At 32.0% G+C, this 21,909-nt stretch overlaps 1 protein-coding gene and 1 long non-coding RNA gene across 2 annotated transcripts in view; one reads left to right on the top strand and one right to left on the bottom strand.

Annotated features, from left to right (window-relative positions):
• LOC126886694 (uncharacterized) overlaps positions 1–1,218 on the top strand; it is a 35,264-nt gene extending 34,046 nt beyond the window's left edge. The window contains exon 2 of the long non-coding RNA XR_007698755.1: positions 962–1,218. This is a non-coding gene — a long non-coding RNA (uncharacterized LOC126886694). The remainder of the gene's footprint in view (positions 1–961) is intronic.
• The window catches only part of LOC126886691 (muscle M-line assembly protein unc-89), a 554,873-nt gene that overhangs the window by 266,238 nt on the left and 266,726 nt on the right, over positions 1–21,909 (bottom strand). The window lies entirely within an intron of this gene.

Raw genomic sequence — 21,909 nt, 5'->3', positions numbered from 1 at the left:
ATTCAGGTTTTTTAGGCATGCATGCTTGTCCGGTATGGATCTATAGAGTAATAACGAGTGCAAGCCCCCATATCCGGCCCAATAGGGCTTTTCATCGATTGTAATTTGTTTCGAGCTTTTGTCACATGTTGTATAATCTGTGTCTAATATTTAATATACACGGATTATACGACATATGACAGAAGCTCGAAACAAATGACTGTGAATGAAAAGCCCTATTGCTCATTCAAAGGTTGATCTGACACATCAGCGTATTCTAGTCTAAGGTACCGTACACATGACAGCGTTTAACGCCGCGGTTTACCTGATACACGCGCGCTTGCATGTGTACGATACTATTTGCTCCTTGGTAACTAGAAACGCGGCAGTAGGCAAACACGGCGTCTAACTCACGCATGTGTACAGGCTCTAACGGCCGGTTTCACAAAGTAAAGTTAACTTGTGGTTAAGAGATAACCTCAAAATTACCCCCAAATATGCGTTTCAGTTTCATAATCGTTACCCTTTTGGGTATACCCATAAGGGTAACCCACTCCAACCTCTGGTTAAAAATTCTGTGAGTTAACCATACTTCGCCGTTGACCTAAAACTAAAACGCATATTTTGGGGTAACCTCTGGTTATCCCTTAACCACAAGTTAACTTTACTTTGTGAAACCGGCCGTAAGTGTTTCGTTTGCTTGGCCTGCTTGACTATCTGACCGACATGACTGAGACTGACTTTTCAGGCATTCAGGGCCGCCGAGAAAGATGAGCGGGCCCCGGTAACAAATGAAGAGCGGGCCCCCGCAGAAATCGAAGAGCAAAAAAATTGTTTAATTTTTATAAGAAATAAAATTATCAATAATAAATAATAAGAAACATTTCAAATATAAATTTTTTTATATAAATTTTAATATAAAATACAGGTACTTTTAGGGTAAGAACATAACTAGTGGGTCGCGGTGGAGGTGGAGGTGAAGGTCGCGGTCGATGTCGACATCCATGTAAAACAAACACATTGTAGTGAATGGAAGAGAACAGAGCAGGTAAGTCGCGGTGGAGGTTTAGCGCGATGCCATTCAGGAGGTTTACATCGATGCTTTTTAAAATAAAAATAGTTTGTTTTACGTGGATGTCTACCGCGCGGCCTACAAGGATGCTTCCCTGTGATTCGTCCGTTCTAAGCTAAGTTGTCATTACCTGCGCTATCTGAGTTGATACTTTTTATACAGGGTGTTTCATTGGGAAACGGAAATACTTTAATGGTGAATAGAGGTCACCGAGCCGGTTCTAGATATAGTACATTTTTTGCCCTACCGACTTTTATAACCGAGTTACAGGGTGTTTTATCGATTTTGCCCATTTCTTTCCTAAGCCATAACTTTCGAACCACCCTGTATATTTTTTTGATATTTGGTATACATATGTCTCATTCAAAACCCAAACGACCGACATACTAACCAAAAGAAAAATCCAGGTCCGGATTAACAAAAAATTATAAAGTAATTGTGACCTTAAAACAACACCCTGTATATGTATATTGAAATTTTAAAAATCTGTTTGCATATTTGAAAAGAGCACAAAAAAGTAAGTTTAATGGTTCGCTTCAATTTTTCGGCCAGACAATTTTATGACTTTAATTTTGAAATTATATTGAATTTTTTAAGAACTTTGACATTAAAAAGCAGATATTATTAACTTTTAGTTATAAATTATTAAAGTTAATGAATAAATACTCATAAAAATAATAAATACTTATTTACCACATTGGAACGACCCAATTACTAATGACAAGAAAAATCCAGGTCCGGATTAAGAAAAAAATATCAAGTAATTGTGACCTTGAACCAACTCCCTGTATATTGAAATTAAAAAAAAAAATTGCGCATTTTAAAAGAGCATGAAAAACTGTGATCAAATGCACATTTTAATTTTTTCGCCGTTGATTTAATTACATCAATTTGAAATTATATTGAAATTTTAAAGAACTCTGAGATTAAAAACCAGGTATTGTTAACTTTTAATAATAATTTAATCTTAATGAATCAATGCAGAAGAATGTCGTGGATGCGGAATTTGAGAGTGGTTTGGCTGCACCACTAATGAACTTTTTAGGTCAGCTGTAAACAAAGTCAGGGTAGCCTTGATGATTTCCAATCACCGATAGGAGTGGCACAAGAAGAAGAAGAAGAAGAATGAATCAATACATATTTTAAAAATACTTAATACTTATTTACTACGCTGGCTTCATATTATTGTCTGGATTTGTAGCTATATGCACATCATTAAAAATTAGAATTGCGAGAATTGGGATATTTTAATGATTTAGTAAAGAATTAAAAAAACTGCTATATCTAATAAAACAAAAATTCGTTACAATTCCACAATTTAACATAAATTAAAAATATTTGAACTATAACAGTTGCTCAAAATGTCCGCTATTTTGTTCGATGCATTTCCTTGCTCGTTTTAAAATATTTCGAATCGATTTTCTAAGTACATTGGGATTGTTCTTCATTTTTTGTTAGCTTCTTGTGACCTTGACAGAATTAATCAATATGATTTCAAAATTGCCGTAATTAAATTATCTGCGCAAAAATTTGACATGCACCTTTTAACGCAGTTTTTTATGCTCTTTTAAAATACACAAACAAATTTTCAAAATTTAAATATACAGTGTGTTGTTTCAAGGTCACAATTACTTTATATTTGTTTCTTAATGCGGACCTGGATTTTTCTTGTCATTAGTAATTGGGTCGTTCCAATGTGGCAAATAAGTATTGATTATTTTTAAAACGAGTATTTATTCATTAACTTTAATAATTTATAACTAAAAGTTAATAATATCTGCTTTTTAATGTCAAAGTTCTTAAAAAATTCAATATATGTAATTTCAAAATGAAAGTCATAAAATTGTCTGGCCGAAAAATTGAAGCGAACCATTAAACTTACTTTTTTGTGCTCTTTTCAAATATGCAAACAGATTTTCAAAATTTCAATATACAGGGTGTTGTTTTAAGGTCACAATTACTTTATAATTTATTGTTACTCCGGACCTGGATTTTTCTTATGGTTAGTATGTCGGTCGTTTGGGATTTAAATGAGACATATGTGTACCAAATATCAAAAAATATACAGGGTGGTTCTAAAGTTATGACTTAGGAAAAAAATGGGCAAAATCGATAAAACACCCTGTAACTCGGTTATTAAAGTCGGTAGGGCAAAAAATGTACTATATCTCGAGCCGGCTCGGTGACCTCTATTCACCATTAAAATATTTCCGTTTCCCAATGAAACACCCTGTATAATCACTTTTTTGTATTCAGTTTATTTTTGAATTTCTAAAGTAATTAAATTCAGTAAATTTTTGAAATATGAAGGAGGATCTGATTATTTACAGCTGACATTTCATCACTATCATCACTTGACTGACACAACATCGCAAAAGCACAGTCTTTTTGTCATTCAAATTTCATTAAACTACTCCACTTGATAGTGGTTCTAGCTCGACTGACAGCGCAGGTGACCTCCTTGCTATGTGCTGTCGACATCGACCGCGACTTAACTAGTAGCATCCACCGCGACCTACACCTCCACCTCGACCTACTTGTTCTGTTCTTACCCTTAGAGTTTTCTGGTTGGCAAAGATGTCTATAATTTTTTAAAAGTCGCATGATTTTACCAAATCATTATCAATGCCCAAAGTTGCTAAACCAGTTAACCGATGTTATTTCATTGTAGATTTCATAGCAGTTTTAATGCGGAAAAGACAACTAAAGGATCTTTCCTCTTCAGCGGGTTAAATTGCTTAATTGCTTAAACAATCTGTGACAATATTAAATATTTCACAGCGAAATATTTCGTCGGACTCAAAATTATCAGTTGCGTTTACTACTAGGCCCAGGCAAATCATCAAAAAATCTGGCAAGCTTCTTGCGCCGTTTTTAGAATAAAACAAAACATATTTCAAAATAAAGATAAAGCTCATACATAAAATATAGCCAAGTGTTAATTAAACGCAATATGCACATAATGTGAAGAGCAAAAGAAAACGGGAAATATTACGTTTTTGGTCTGGTTGACGCCGGGCCCCTTACATCGCTGCGCCCCGGTAAAATGTACCGGCTGTACCCCCTCTCAACGGGCCTGTCAGGCATATCACAAGAATGACATGTTAGGAAAGGTTTCTTATATGAATCCAGACACATTATCATTTCCTTATTTAAAAGTAAATATGTGAGACATTTATAAAATATATAATGAAAAGGTTTATAGAACATATAGCTCGAATAAATAATTTAAACATATAGCTAAAAGATATTAAAAAAACACAAAAAAGTTTTCTTTAAGAAAAAAGAAAGGATTTCATGAATGACAATTGTCATTTTACCTGTTGACATTGTGAAAGTAGTGTCACCATCGAGTACCTTTGCGTCAAATCATCTTTATTCGCATCATTCGCACGTATTCTAAACGTCAACCAATTATTATACACTCGTAAGTAGAAGTCGCTTTTTTCAAAATTTTGCTTTTATGGCACAATGAAGGGTTGAGTGTGTAAATATTTTTTTATGTATCCTGCTAATTGTCACATGTGATTGTGTAAATTTTAATTAACCCATAATGATTTGTTTAGAATAAATAATCGATTAATTTATAATCTTTGTGACCTCTCCTGACATTTGAGAGTTGGCATATTTTGACATGTTTTGGTAAATTTTGATTAAATGCATTTTAAAGATTTTTGCATATTGTAGTCTAAACATTTTTGCATATTAAGGCAACTTTGATTTCATTTTTAATAAATAAAAAGAAATATGAATGTGTAGTTTGTATTATTTGTTTATTTATATTTTGTCACATAATAGCTGGCTCTGATACTACAGATGTGGCATGGCTATTTTTTTAAAAAGGGTACTTTAAGTCCCTCAAGATATTAGTCCTTCCGATCACAGCCTCCTGGGTGTGAATTCAAGGTACAAGAAGATTTTTTATTCGGTGTCCCATTTTAAATAGGTTATAATCTCTATGTTTTCCATTTATTAAGGACATTTCTGTAAGTATTTCATTGATTTTAGTAGCTAGTTCCTTGTCTCCCTAAACGAATCCGTATTTTACGACCTGTCGCTCTCCAATCAAAACAAGAGTAGCCACTCGCAAATGAATAAGTTATTACTTACTCCTTCTAAATCCTTATTATCTATTGGTGTTTCTGATCAAAGTTTAGTTGCTTCGTTGACTATTTCGTCTGAAGCCCAATAATTATTTAAACTCCCTTTACCATTTGACTCCCATTTAAGTCCCATATCCACCACCCTTATCTAAAAGTAGGCTCAATCGATTCTTATTGTTTCAATAGGTCCTTAAGTTTTATTAATTTCCACATATCCCCCCTTATCCTAAAGTTTTAGAATTAGTCCAGAAAACCACTGCGCATCCGCTAGGAAAAATATTCAGATTCGGATTTTTTGCACAATCTTATATATTCTGTTTTCGACATATACAAGCGATTAAAAATTTAAAAATTGCGAAATCGGCCATTTTTAACCCCCAGGAACTATGTGAAAAACTGAAAATTTCGATGTTGCCAAGGTAAGAACATCTTTGAACATCGATTGATGAGATCCCGAAGAGTTTTTTGCAATACAATATCGAAAACCCCTTTGTTTTTTAATTGCCAATCAAGCGGGCGCTTGATTGGCAACCGTTGTTGAATGTATAATATGTAACATGCGTAAATATTATGTGCGGAAAATATTTCGATTAAATTTTTTTTCACCACCTTTCTTGAAAATATCCTCTTAACAAATTTGTATGTTGCCAGGATCAAAAAGTCAAAAATTTCTTTAAACGTTTGTTTTTTGTTTTTTCCTAAAACTAATTTTTTTGCATCGGACAAATTTTTTTAGGTTTTTTGGATCATTCCAAATAGAAAATATCTTAAGTGACTTTTCTGTAAATGTGATAGTTTTCGAGATATAAGCGATTGAAAATTTAAAAATTGCAAAATTGGCCATTTTTAACCTTCAAAAACTATGTAAAAAACCGAAAATTTCAATGATACCAAGGTACGTAAATATTCTAATAATACCGATTGATGAAGTCCCGAAGAGCTTTTTGCAATGCAATATCGAAAACCCCTTTGTTTTTTAATTGCTAGTCAAGCGGTTGCTACACTATTTTTAACCGTTGCATGTATACAAAATTGTATGTAATATGCGTAAATACCTATATGTGCGAAAAAATATTCTGATTAATTTTTTTTTCACTATCTTACTTAAAAAGGTTCCCTATTAACAAATTTGCATGTTGCCAGGGTCAAAAATGTGTCAAAAAAATTTTAAACAATTTTTTTAAACTAAAAATGTTCTCTGATTACATAATACACATGTAACGGTTGAAAATAGTGTCGCTCCCGCTTGATTAGCAATTAAAAAACAAAGAGGTTTTCGATATTGTATTGCAAAAAGCTCTTCGGGACTTCATCAATCGATATTCTTAGAATATCTACGTACCTTGGTATCATTGAAATTTTTGGTGTTTCACATAGTTTTTGAGGGTTAAATATGGCCAATTTTGCAATTTTTAAAATTTCATTCGCTTTTATCTCGAAAACTATCACATTTACAGAAAAGTCACTTGAGGTCTTTTCTATTTGGAATGATCCAAAAAACCTAAAAAAATTTGTCCGATGCAAAAAAAAATAGTTTTAGAAAAAAAAACAAAAACCAAACGTTTAAAACATTGAACTAGACATTAATCTTGCTACAGTTTTATTATAATTTTAAAAGTTGTACTTAAATCTACTGTGAGTTTTATATTCATACTTCATTCATTCGTAGTTTATTCATAAAAAATGTTCCGGTAAATACGTCAGCTTAATATAATACAGCATTTAAAAAATATTTTTCTACCTCTATTGTTGTTTGTTTTCACTGGTTTAGAGCTACCACAATATAAAGAATAAAAAAGAATTTCGATTCAAATGTGTTGACAAAGGACGACAAAAATATGTGTCGTCCACGTGAGAGGTAAATATTTTTGCTGTGAAAATACATTGGTTTGCCGTAATAGTGTACGTCTGTAAGGCATAAAGAGTTGTTAAATATTTTAGAAGCCTCTGTTTGACATGTTTTTTCAAATCACGTGATATTAATTTGATGATGTAAATATGTATCAAAAAAAATAAAAGTCTTTTTTTTCTTTTTTCATATAGGAAATAGTTCGAGTATACCTATCTAGTGTGACGAAATCTATTTAAGATTACCAATAAAGGAGATTCTATAAAAATATAAGATATAACAAAGATTTTAATAACAAAGATTCTCCATTGTCATTTATAAACACGGAATTTCACAAGATTGAAGAAAAGAACCAACAAAACACCAAAATGCCCATAAAAAGATTAACTTGAAGATTAACATTAAAGATAACATTAATATGAAATGTGAAAGACTTATCCGAAAAACTAAAAAAGACAGGAAAAATACATCACAATAGTATTTAAAACACCAAACGCCCTGAAATCTATTCTTTCCAAAACCAAACCCAACAAGACACACAAGAGATCAAAGAACTGTATTTATTAAAATACCTTGCGAATGCAACAACTTCTATCTGAGAAAACCCTAAACCACTAAGAGTTAATACAAATGAGCACGAATTATACAATAAAAGCACAGACTTGGACATATCCCTGATATGCAAACATGCTTGGGGATAATGTGCACACAATACAATAGTCATGAGAGAAATAGAGCACAAACAGGAAAATCGAAAAAGCCTTCATCTTACTTAATGAAGAAAAATATGTTTTTAATAGCCTGTTTTTTATATAAAGCTTTTCCAGAATTAACAGGTTGGTTCTATATTTCGTCCAGGATACGCTTATAATGCTTCTGTATGCCAGTATACCCACATTCTTTAGATCTTATTTAGATGTTTTTGGGTGTCCATGTGTCATCTACCTAAGCAATTTTGGAAAAATAAGGGCATTGACCAACCTCAGCTTATAAGTCTCTGTTATTGTTGGGGTTTTCCATGTATAAATTAATCTAGCAATTTTAATTAATTGAGTAACCGTCATTGTTGATTATCAGGTAGACCAAGTATACAATTCTGTCTATTACTTCAAAATTCGCCACTTGGTGAATGTGCTGTAGATTATTTTTGCCTTGTCTATGATAGTTATTTTTATCTTTCGGTCGTAGATTTGAAGTATTACTATATGAATTTTGTGTTACTATATAGATGTGAAACCTGCACCATGAAGGTTAACATGGACAAATTAGAAGCCTTTGAGATTTGGTCATATCGTAGAATTCTCAAAATATTATGGGTTCAACGCAATTCAATCAGAGAAGTCTTAAACAGAGTAGGTAAAGGCCAAGGGCTCAGAATGACTATATGACTAATAAAGATGATAAAAAAGAGAAAACTTGAATATCTGGGGCATATAATGAGAGGTAGAAGATACTAGATACTCTTAATACTCAACGGAAAGATTGACGGATTGAGGAATTGATAGAAAGAAACATTCATGGCTCCGAAACCTTTGTCAATGGACTGGCTTATCAGCAGGTGAATTATTACATGCCGCGCAGGTCGAGAACTATATCGGCAAATTGTCATGGAAGCTACCCACGCCTAAAATTTGGGCACGGTAGTCAAAGAAGAAGAAGATCTGAAGTCATCATTCTCTTTGCGTTATCCCTATGCGGGGTTGGCTTCCCTAATTGCATTTCTCCATACAATTCTATCTTGGGTCATATCAATATTAATCCCCTTTACCAACATGTCCTGCCTAATCGTCTCCCCCCCACGTCTTCTTTGGTCTTCCTCTCCTACTCCTTCCAGGAATCTGCACTTCAGTAATTCTTCGTATTGGCTGATTAGCGTCTCAACGTTGAACATGACCAAAATATCTCAACCTATGCTCTCTCATTTTGGCATCAATTGGTGCCACACCTTGACTTCCCTTAATATACTCATTTTTAATTTTATCCTTTTTTGTCACTCCACTCATCCATCTAAGCATTCTCATTTCCGCCACATGTATTCGTTGTTCCTCTTTCTTTTTCACTGCCCAACATTCAGTTCCGTACATTATAGCCGGTCTTATAACTGTTTTATAGAATTTTCCCTTCAACTTCATTGGAATTTTCCTGTCACACACCACACCACTCGCTTCCTTCCACTTCATCCATCCAGCCCTAATTCTACTGCATGCATCTCCATTACTCTGTAATACCGATCCCAGGTACTTAAAGCTTTTTACAATCAGTTCACCATCCAAAGATACCATTTTATTTGTAGAAACTCCATCTTTAAATTAACATTGCAAATACTCTGTCTTTGTTCTACTAAGTTTTAAACCTTTTTCCTCGAGAGCTTGTCTCCACTGTTCCAGTTTTTGTTCTAAGTCTCTTTCACTATTTCCTACTAACACGATATCATCAGCATACACTAAGCACCATGGAATGTTACCCTGTAGTTTCGCTGTTATCTGGTCCAAAAGTAATGAGAATAAATACGGACTGAGCACTGAGCCTTGGTGCAATCCTACTTTCACATGAAATTTATCAGTCTCTCCCACACCTGTCCTAACACTAGTCGTTACTCCCTCATACATATCCCTTACAATCTTACATATTCACCAGGGACTCCTTTCTTATTGAGTGCCCACCACAGAATCTCTCGAGGAACTCTATCATATGCTATCTCAAGATCAATGAATACCATATAAGCGTTTGTTTCTTCACTACTGTATTTTTCCATCAACTGTCTTATAATGAAAATTGCGTCTGTTGCTGATCTGCCCTGCATAAAGCCAAATTGATTCTCGGATATTTAGGTCACTTCACGTCTTTCCCATATTTTCATGGTGTGGCTAAGCAATTTTATAACCCTGTAGTTTGTACATTGTTGTATATCTCCCTTGTTTTTGTAGACAGGTACTAGTATACTGGCATTCGTCTGGCATTTGTCCAACTTCCATAATTCTATTAAATAGACCTGCTAGCCACCTTGTTCCTGTCTCTGCCAATGCTCTCCATACTTCCCCAGGAATATCATCTGGTCCTACCGCTTTTCCTTTCTTTATTTTTTGAAGCGCTTGAGCCACTTCCTCGTTTGTTATTTTGGTGACCATTGCTGCTACTGTCTCCGTTGGCTCTTCAGGTTGTCTGTCAAATTCTTCATTTAATAAGCTGTCAAAGTATTTTCTCCATCTATTTTTGACATCCTTTTCGTGAACTAGTATTTTATTATTTTCATCTCGGATACATCTAATCTGACTAAAATCTTTTGCTTTCTTTGCTTTCTGGCTATTTTATATATCTTCGTTTCGCCTTCCCTGGTATCAAGTTGGTCGTATAGGTTTGAATACGCTTCTGCTTTGACTTTTGCTACTGCTACTTTCGGTTCCTTTTTCGCCACCATATAGTTTTGAAAATCTGTGTCGGATCTGGTTTCTTGCCACTTTTTATATAATTTTCCCTTCTCTTTTATTTTTCCTTGTACTTCGTTTGACCACCACCACCAAGAAGAAGATCTGAAGTCCGAGTCTTAACAGTATGGAGGACAAAATGCATCTCTGATCAATTTAACGACTAAACAGTAGGCATTGAAAATAAAATTAATTTAATAAATTCACCTTGAAAGTTATGTTACAGAATATAGAAGTTTAATGAAATACAAGTAAGATTAAATAATTATTCCAGAAACCAAATAAGCAACTACAAATTTGTGCATTTTCGCATCTTTGTGGTACATTGTCAAACTTCTACTAATTAGTATGTTTGTAGTTGTTTCAGAGTACTTTGACGTATTGATTATCCTCCTTGGCAGGATTCATCTAACAACGACAGCGTGCGAAACTGAATCTACAAACTTTGCCTGTCCCCCGACAATTTACATTACAATTATTACCAAAACAGACACTAACACACAGCTGTGTGTCACTTTGCTCTATAATGTACATGCCACAGAGGAGAGACAATAAACACCGCCCTTGATGCACCCCCTGGGCCGACCCCTACGTATCCCCTATACCAAGCCTCAATTAATCCAGCTGTGGGTTTGAACCTCAGCATTTCCCGTTTTGCACAGATTGAGTTATCAAGTCAGGAAAGCGGCAGTTTCCGGTATCTGATCATTTTCCGAATGGATAATTGTTATGGAGAGAGATTTTCACACAAAGACTCGCTTACAATTTTTAAACATCATATTACAATTACTGTTCTGTAGTTTTTTTGAAGTTATACGTCTTTAGGCGCGATTGGAAAAAATATTGAGAGTGATTTTTTATAAAAACGGGAGTATGAAGTACGCGCACATGACAGTCTGAAGTTGTTGCTAAATCTTTCAAATTACGTACAGTCGAAAAAATGAAAGAATACCCATGAACGATCACATCAATCACATATTATTCAGATTATTAATAATCTATCTCTCTTCTTTGTTATTTATGAAAAAAAAACAGCAAATACAAAATATGTGATTGATGTGATCGTTCATGGGTATTCTTTCATTTTTCCGACTGTATCTATCAGTGTCAAATAAAGTCTGAAAAAAATATAGATTGGTGTTTTTAGTAAATATATTTTATTATAATTTTTGTGTCTTCATCGGGAATGGGATAATCCATCTGACTTTTATTCTCCAACGCGTTTAATATTTTTGTTCAAAGAGTACTAAATTTGTTACCGTTGATTTATTCTGAGAAAATCCATGTTGATTGTGTATTAGACGCTCTTTACAATAAAATTTTAATTGATCGTGCAATAGTCTATCAAAAAATTTTGGTATAGAGGATTGTTTACAAACGCTTCGATAATTTGTTATGTCTTGTTTATTACCTGATTTAAAAATTGGGCAGATATAAGAGTGCTTCCATAAAGTTGGGAAAACTGATGTCTTTAATGATGACTCAAAAAGAAGATATAAAGGATTAGTTAGTGAATATATACAGTTCTTTAGAAAGTAATCGGGAATACCATCTGGACCACTGCTTAACTTATTGGGTTTGGGTAGGGATAAAATGTTGTTGAAAATATCTTTCACTGATATTGAAAAATTAGGTATAAAAAGATTGTTGTTTCCCTTTACTTCCAAGTTATTAATATTTGATTGTGGAGAATAAACTGTTGAAAAAAATTGACGGAAACAGTTTGCAATCTGTTGTCCGTTTGTTGCTATATAGCACTACCATAGTACATACTGTTTGGTAAATCATTTGATGCTCTCTTACTGTTTACAAACTGCCAAAAGTACTTAGGATTACTGCATAAATTATGATTTACTTGATTCAGATAAGTGTTATAACATTGATTTGATAGATCCTTACACAATCTCCTAAGTTCTGAAAAAATCACACAATCCTCTTGATTACAGGAAGCTACATAATTTTTATGAGCAATTTTTTTCTGTACGACTAAATAACGCAAGTTGACATCAAACCATTTTGGATAACTAAAAGTTCTAAATCTTTTCACCGGTACAAACAATGATAGTGATATATTAAGTATGTTGTAAAATTCTGTTAAAGCATCATCAACATTTGACAAATTCAAATGGTCTTCCCAAGGTATCATTGAAAGATAGTTATTGAGACCTTCATAGTCTGCGTTTACAAAATCATGATAAAATTCAGTATATTCTAATGACTTGCCTCGACATTCACACAAACTAATATTGTAAGTATAACTTATGTGATGATAACTATTTTTAAAAATCGGATCTGAAGCTTTTGCTACTTGTAAATCACAAACATTTGTAAACATTAAGTCTAAAAACACATTTCTTTCATTTGGAATATTAATCATCTGGAGAAAATTCAAGTACCCATAAAACTCAGCTAAGTACAATGCATGTGAACCTTGAGGACAATTCACCAAGACACCTGATTCACTGTTATCCCATGAAGCTTCCGGAAGGTTGAAGTCTCCGAATATATATGTCTTATGATGATTATACCTTTGGGATATATCTTCGACTGATAAACAGTGTTGTTCATATGGAATGGATTTTGGTGGAATATATACCCCTCCAATTATAAAATTTTCTTTACCAAATGAGCATAAAAGAAAAAGTTGTTCAATAGATTTGTACAAGGGTTTCAGCACAGTTACCTTAATGTAGTCTTTAACAACAATCAAAATACCTCCTCCTCTTGACTTATAACTATTATCACGATCACATCCAAAAGTTCTATAAGAAGGTATTTTAATTTCACTATCTAAAATATCCTCGTGTAACCAACTTTCAACAAATATAAAAATGTCATAATCAGAACATAAAATAGAACTAATCAGATCTTGAATTTTTGTACGAAGTCCTCCGACGTTCTGACAATAAACTTGTAATGGGGATGAGATTAGTTTTTTCCTTCTTTCTTGAATGATTCAATTTTTGGTATACCATTTCTGTATTTTATAGCAATGTCTTTTTCGCCTTTATTTTGTCTGTCTTTTAATTCTTTCCAAGCTTTACTGAACATATCTCTTTGCATATTTGTTTGATCACTATTTATTTTGATTGTTGAGTTCTGTAGTCTTTTCTTATTCCTTAAAATGTCCTTAACAACACCATTATTGGAAAAAATAGCTCTAAGTGGACGAGACTTACTACCCGTGTTCTTTCCTACTCGAACAACCTTCACTAAATCCTCCAACGCTTCATCTTTTCCCATTTGTTTTATAATTTCCTCGACTTTGGCTTTGTCTTGTTTTATCCTATCTTCAATATTCTCAGAATTCAATTCGGGAACATTGAATAACATAATATTGTTAGATTTTACAATTCTATCATTTATTTCTATGAACATTTCCTCAAATGGCAAACCTGGCGCATTGGAGTTGCATTTCAGTTCATCAATAGTCTTCCTTAGATCACAAATCTGATTATCCTTTTCGTGTAAGGATTTTTCATTGGCACACTTAAGTTTCCCTACCTCAATCTTTAGATCTTCAACCATAGACTTCAAAATTGGTACTAACAGTAAACCTTGCTCACAATCCTCACAGAAATATTTTAATTTCCTAGTATCTGCTGCCAATCGAAGACATCTTACTTCTGTAGCTGTTATACAGGCACAATTAATATGTAGAGCCCTCTTACATCCATCACACTTGAAATAAGTCTTATCCTCTGCAGCATCTTTCTTGCATAACAAGCATTTGCTCATATTTGAATATTCAACAAAATGTCAAAAATAAACCCTTTAATAAAGATAGTAAGTCACTTCACTGGTATATGGTAATTACTTATCTATTACTATCAATTTGTCCTAATTGCTTCAAGTTTTTGTTTAAAAAAGAAAAACTAAAGGTACAAACTTTGCATTGCAGTTATTGTAATTTACAGACAAACAAATTGTTTTTCCAAAAAAGAAAGATGATCTTCAAATTCCTTGTACTAATTCAGCTTATTTGATATAACTTTAATAATTAGTTGTTGATATTTACTTGTAAAACAACAGTTTTTTAGGAGCAATTGCTAATTACATCCATCGAGGTTGATTTCTAATTTTAAACTGTTTAATTAAATTTAATTTTGTTTGTAACGTTAAATGGTCATAAGGAATTTTTCATTTATGTGCTTTGTGTGGCAAAATAAGACTTCATTTAGGTATTTCGTTAAAGAAACGTGTTAATTAAGAGATTTTTATTCGTTTTTGCTCAGGTTGTTTTTTATTCCTTAGTGATTGAAAATAAACATAACCTCAAAACTGTTTATGTTCTGATCATTTCATTAAATTAACTCACCTGGGCAAAAACGAATAAAAATCTCTTAATTGGCACGTTTCTTTAACTAAATATAGTCTGTTCGCTAAACTCAGACGCAACTTTCTAGATATTTTAGTCGGTAATTTTGCCAATTTTAGTAAAATTGGCAAAAAATAATTACTAAATAGTTAACAATCACTAAATAGTTAGTAATTTTGCCAATTTTTGTAAAATTGGCAAAAAACAAAAAAATTATCGACTAAAATATCTAGCCAGTTGCGTCTGAGTTTAGCGAACCGACTATACCTAACTGAAAAGTCTTATTTTGTCACACAAACCACGTAAACAATAAATTAAAAATTCCTTATGAGCAGGGCCGCGCTAAGGCTTTCAAGCGCCCCGGGGCAAGTAATTTTAGGCGCCCCTTTCCTCCTTCCTTTGTAAGAAGTTTTTTGTAGGTTAGTGAATCGTTATACGGTATACCTACAAACTATTTTTTATGTGTAAGGAAAGTATCATCATCATTATAATCTAACGGTTATCGTCCACTGCTGAACATAGGCCTCCTCTAAGTTTCTCCATGTCTCCCTCTCTTGAGGTACCAGCTATCCAGTTCCCGGCAGTTCTCTTTACATCGTCACTCCAGCGCGTTACTGGTCGATCTCTGCTTTCTTTTATCCGATTGTACGCCCGCGGTCGCTATTCCAATAATAATCTTCTAGTCTAGCTGTTGTTCGGTGTTCTTGCCGCATGACCTGGACATCTTCATTACTTTTTTGCTACATGTTCTACTCTGTCTTTGATTTTTGTTCTTTGCCTGATATTATTTTGTATTATGTCTCCTTGTGGTTCTTAGCATGGCCTTCTGGGTAACCCTTATTTTCTGCTCTTAGATTTTCAGCAGCAGGAAAGTAGTATACTGATAAGTTATTATGAATCCTATAAATATTTACAAAAAACAACGATTACATTATCAGAGAACAGATAAATATATAATTATTATTATAGTCCATTTGCTCACGGTTTTTTCTCCGTATTTTAAAGAACTGTATTAGACATAAGAAGAATTGACATAGAATTTGGCATACGCATAGCTAATTTTTATTTACCTATAACAAAGAAAAAAATTGGTATTGCGTCGTCCCGGATGAAAAATATACGTTAAAATTAAGTCTGGAAGTGGATAAACTGACTAATTCCAAGCAACTTTTGTTCCATATACAGTTTTTTCACTATTTCAAGTCAATAAATTTTGAGTGATTTGCGAGTGAATATGTTCATTTTTCAACATAAAACCACGGTTTTAGACGGTTTTTCGCAAATAACACAAAAAGTGTGTAATTAATTGAAAAAAATGTTCTTAGCAAAAATATAAAATGTTCTTTTAGAAAAAATATAATGCTTATAAAAGAATTTAAAAACTTGCGAACGCGTGAAGCCGATAGATCTAGTAAAAGAAGAGTTGTAGCTCTAGAAAAGTCATTTATTATTCGTCAAATTCTAAATCGAACATTTCAACGTTAAATAACCAAAAAATGAAGCACTTTTCGAGCAAAACTCGTTATGACTTTTTTAAAGTCTTTGGAAAAAGCTTCATTTTGGTTTAAAAAAAAATTCTAGCAGCAAAAGTAAGCCAGTGACGCTGAAAATAAAGTTGGTCCCTTTGTTTTTGGTAAAAAACATCGTAAAAATCTCCGCTTAATTAGCATCACAAATGAAAATAATCGTTACAGATTTACAATTTACTTCACTTATGTATACATATTTATATGATCTGGAACTTTCACCATTTCAAAATGCTTATTTTTGAAAAAAAAATTGGTTTTAAACAAAAAATAATAATTTGAAATTTTAAAGGAAATGCATTTTTTCATGATTCATTTTCATAAATGCTTACTCTTTGAGTTATTTGCGAAAAACCGTCTAAAAACGTATTTTTTTTTTGTTGAAAAATGAACATATTCACTCGCAAATAACTCGAAAAGTAGATATTGACTTAAGTAATATAAAAACTTTATAGGACAACTTAACCTTATAGTTATTTACAATTCGTCAGTTTATCCACTTTTGAACGTATATTTTTTACCCCCGTGAAGGGGTGGTACTCCCTATAACTGTGTGTATGCCAAATTTCATATTAATCCAAGCTGTTCTTTAAAATTCAGAGGTTTTGCAATATTTTACCGTGAGTGAATGGACTAATAGTTCAGTTTAATGAGAGAAATACCGGTTCGTACACGTAGGGGATCAAAGTAATAATAACTGCTATTCTTATATTTCCATACGATTGGTAAATTTTCAATTTTACAATATAATAAAATATTACTACTATTTCTGGTAATTTCGGTATTGTCAAAATTTTTTTTCGGCACCTACCGGCGCCTTTTTGTTTCGGCGCCGGGGGGCGCCGCCCCTCTCCACCCTTATGGACGGCGCGGCCCTGCTTATGAGTGTTTAACATTACAAACAAAATTGTTTGGAGCCAAATATAAGCTCCTCCCAATTTTGTGACGTCAAGACTTAGGTTGTCCATTTGTAAGCCGGGGGGACGGGCGATACATTCAAATCTTTTTCTTCACTATTTTTTCTTACCTTAGTAAGACCTTACCATTTTTATTATACAAAATACAATGGTTCACAAAAGTTCCGAATCTTTGCTTAGCGAATATCATAAAGAAGACTATATTTCATAGAAGTTTAAGACCGAATTATGGTGGTATTATCTTAAAAAACACTATATTTAAGCAGAAAAAGTAGCATACGAAGCAAAATTTCAACATTATAGGAAATAAAAAGGCTTGAGATTGAGGAAATAAATAACAATATGACAGTTGTAACGTCACACTTCGGCTGTCAGCCTTAAAATCTGTTCGTATTTTTCTATATTATAAAGTATATTTATGTACTTATTATATCACGTCACACTTCGGCTGTCAGCCTTAAAATCTCTTCGTATTTTTCTATATTTTAAAGTATATTTATGCATTATATCACATTTTCTACCATATAGAAATATGGAGTGTTTATAGCAAATTTCTAATAATGTATTGATACATTATAGTAGGGGAGGAAAGTATGCTAAATTTGCAGTCACTCGAACGTAATGGGGGACCTTTTGGGTTGTGATTATTAGGTCCTAAAACCAAAAAAACTTACGTGAAGTTTTCCATTTTAGTGGGAATTTTCCATTTTTTAATTTAGTTTTCCATTTCCAACCATTGTTTTTTCCGATTATAGCGCCATTTACCCGTAATTCGAAAAAATGTCTCGAATAAAAGTTTTTTTGAATGTACTTAAATTACCTTATCTTAATCTGACAACTTCGAGTATTTCTAAGGATAGATTTTTTTTCGGAGCCCCTTAACGAACTCCCCTGTGCTAAGAGCCAATATATGGTAGAGGTACATCTGCAGGGTACCAGGTTTCTCCCCATATGATAATCTGACGCGCTCGAGTAACTGCAAAAATCCCCGCTTGGGCTCCCCTATATACCATTAGCACAATAGTCGGTTCGCTAAACTCAGACACAACTGGCTAGTGATTTTAGTAAGTAATTTTGCCAATTTGGCAGAATTGGCAAAAAATATAATTACTAAATAGTTAATAAGTACTAAATAGCTAGTAATTTTGCCACTTTTGGCAAAATTGGCAAAAAATAAAAACATTACCGACTAAAATCACTAGCCAGTTGTGTCTGAATTTAGGGGACCGACATAACAATATTCTAAATAATCTCTTGTTTTTGTAGATCACACATAAACCATACACACAAGATCGTCCCCCGCGTCGCCAGAGTCTACCAAGTGACCATTATACTATAATAGTTAACGCTTCCAGCGGATATAGGGGAGTGCAATTAAAACGAAAACATGCATTGTTTCGGAAAAATTCAAACAAGCTTATATTTTTCCAAAACTTTTTGAAGATATTGTTCTTTAGCGGTGAATCGATTGAGGGTAAAATTTGATTGATCCGCGCGCATGCGCACACCGACAGTATGGTATTAGTCGTTATACGAGCTCTGATTGGGTGTTGAAATTTTGAAATGATCTGTCAATAATTGTTCAATATGGAGGTTATCGGTAAACAAAAATATTGTATATATTAGTTTTTATTGTTGTGAGGACAGAAATAAAATCCAATTTATAAAGTATAGTGACTTTTTAAATAGTTTTGAAAAGCCGCAGGTACGTAATTCTAAATGTTTCAGTTGGAAATACCTAATAGTTTCAATACCTATCTATTTGGAAAATGTAAACAAAATAATGTAGTTACCTATTAGTAGGCAATGCTTTAATTTATATAATCTGATTACGAACAAACTTTCTACAAATCTTCATCTCATATATCGTTTTCTTACTCTATATTTTGTTGTATTTTATTTCGACAAAAATCAAACTAATAATTTTATTAAATTCATATAAATTTATGGTGTAAACGTTTAGTTTGTGTATATTCCCACATGACGTATACGTGAATGTGTTGCAGTTTGAAATGCCGTCAACTTTCGTTCGGCGCGGTAGACGTGAAGTGGGTTCAAGCCCCAAGCAAGTTATTTTTTTATTTTTTTTATAGATTTTATGATTGTAAGTATATTATTATATAATTTTTGAAGATATTCTTCTTTTTTGAAAGTGGTAGATAAGAAAGTTAGTTTGATTTTTAAATAAAATAAGTACAAATAACCTTTTAGGTATATTTACTTCGTTTAAATTACCTATTATATAATAGAAGAATATCTTCTTACGTGCGTACAAAGTACACACACATTCTTTTTTTTTTTGTTAGTTTATATACATGTTGAAGTAAAAAGTTCTACTCGCAGATTTGGCCGCTAATTGTTTATGAATTGTTTAAACAATAACAATTATTTTGTATAAATAATTTTAAAAATATCGTTGAATTCATCATTTTACTTTGATCAAATATGTTTCTATTTTGTTTTTGGTTATGCTGAATCCAAATATGGCATTACAATTTGAAAATTCTTATACAGAAGCTCTTATACAGTATGTTTGCGTAGCTAGGAACCACATGGAAAACTTTTTTATTATCAATTTTACGGAAAAAAGTTATTGTTCATAAAATACTCTGGATAGTTAAAAATCTAAAACTCAACCATCGGATATTAAATTTTATCAATTTTATACGAGTTATGTCAAAAATATTAATTTCTTTAAACAGTAAAGTACCTTTATATTCCAGAATATCAAAAATGCTATTATGAAAAGTTGTTTGAAATTAAAAACTATATTTTATTATACAATTACATCATTCTAATGGAAAAATAAATTTCAATTTTTTCTCAAATTACGAATACCCATCATCATTTTATTACAATTATTGTAACTATTTTATTATCAATTTTGCGAAAAAAATTATTCTTCATAAAATGCTCTACCTGGTCTAAAATCTAAGATACAACCATCAGATATCAAATTTTTCAGTTTTATACGAGGTATGTAAAAAATATGAATTTTTCTTAAGAGTTAAGTGCCTTTATTATTCACAATATTTTAATTAGAAGGATGTAATTGAACACTGAAACATATTTTTTAATTCCAAACAACTTTTTTTAATAAGAATTTTCGATATTGTGAATTATAAAGGTAGTTTACTCTTGAATGAAATTCATATTTTTTGACATACCACGTATAAAATTAATAAAATTTTATATTTGATAGTTGAATCTTAGATTATATATATATATATATATATATATATATATATATATATATATATATATATATATATATATATATATACGATACAGAGTATTTTATAAAGAATAACTTTTTTTCGTAAGACTGAGAATAAAAAAGTTATCAATATGTTCCAAGTTACGCAAACATACTGTATAAGAGCTAACAAAATTTTTTTTGTTGAACATTTATTATTGTTGATGCTTATTATTAAATGTATTTTAGGTACGTTTTATTACAGAAAAAAGTTTTGATCACTTTGTATAAACACTTTTTTAGCTGGTAATTTTCGGTTTTTGTATTACATTTTGTTATCTTTCTTAATTTTCTCAAAAATAAATAGTGTATTTCATTTCTAAAGTAAAATAATTTAGTGCATTTTAAAGACTACATCCTAAGCTTTAAAAAACACCTATAAAACTGTGATAAACCTGTTCAAACTTGAGTAATACGTCTTAAAGTGGTGTTAATTCTGTAAAACTATGAAATTTTTAAAAACGATATTTTTTGAGACGTCGTATCATTTGAATTACATTTTTGAGATTTTTTTGAATGAAACATCGTTTAGTATGATGTTTGGAAGGTAAGCTGTGCAAAATTGAGAGTTTTATAATAAAAATTGTATTAGTTTCACATTTTTAAATCATTTTTAAACAAAATTCATGTAAGTCTCATTTTCAGCCCACACCGTACTCATGCCCATATATTTTATTTATTTTTATTATAACCATAAGATAGCTTAATTATTCTTCTTTCATGTCCAATTTCTAAAATTTCATTTGATCGATCAGTTAAAGAATAACATTAAAATATCTCAACCGTGCACTTCGCCATACGCTAGTTTACAGTGCGCCAATGTTTGTGAGAAGGGTGACTTTAGCGTTATAAATAAAAAATTATAGAAGCTACAGATTTAATTTTAGAAAAATCTTTATGTAAGATTTTTTTTGTAAAATTTTATGAATTTTTCAATGGTCAAGTCAGCTTTTTTCTAAAATTTATATTTTCGGAGTTATTTAAAAAAACATCTAATTTCGCAGTTCATTTGTTTATTAAAAAAGGAAGCACCCACTTCTCGAGTAGAACTTTTTGATATGTTGTTTATTAAACATTTCTTAATGAAATTACAAAAAGTTCTATCTTGTTTGATTTTTTCCGAAGTGAAAATCGATATGCACTCCCCTAATAGGGAAATGCTGTGAAATAAAGTGCAGACTCATAGAAGCCAGTTAAAATTGTATTACAAAAATTAAACATCTTGACGTTTAAAATTAATCCATTCTGTAACTTTATAACAAGCAAAAATAAAAAGCATTCTAATACCCGCTGTAAATGGAAACTGTCAAAATAATATATACGCCACATTAAAAAGAGTGTATGATTCCAACCACAATGCAAAGAATGCAGATGCATACAATTTTGATAAATTAATCGTGTCGTTTAGAAGGAACAGAGAGAACTGGAAAAGTCCAGGTCTTTGAAAAATTTAAAAATCTATGC

The sequence above is a fragment of the Diabrotica virgifera genome, chromosome 6 (genome assembly GCF_917563875.1).
Source record: "Diabrotica virgifera virgifera chromosome 6, PGI_DIABVI_V3a".
Taxonomy (NCBI): domain Eukaryota; kingdom Metazoa; phylum Arthropoda; class Insecta; order Coleoptera; family Chrysomelidae; genus Diabrotica; species Diabrotica virgifera.
This window is presented reverse-complemented; position numbering and strand designations above follow the sequence as displayed.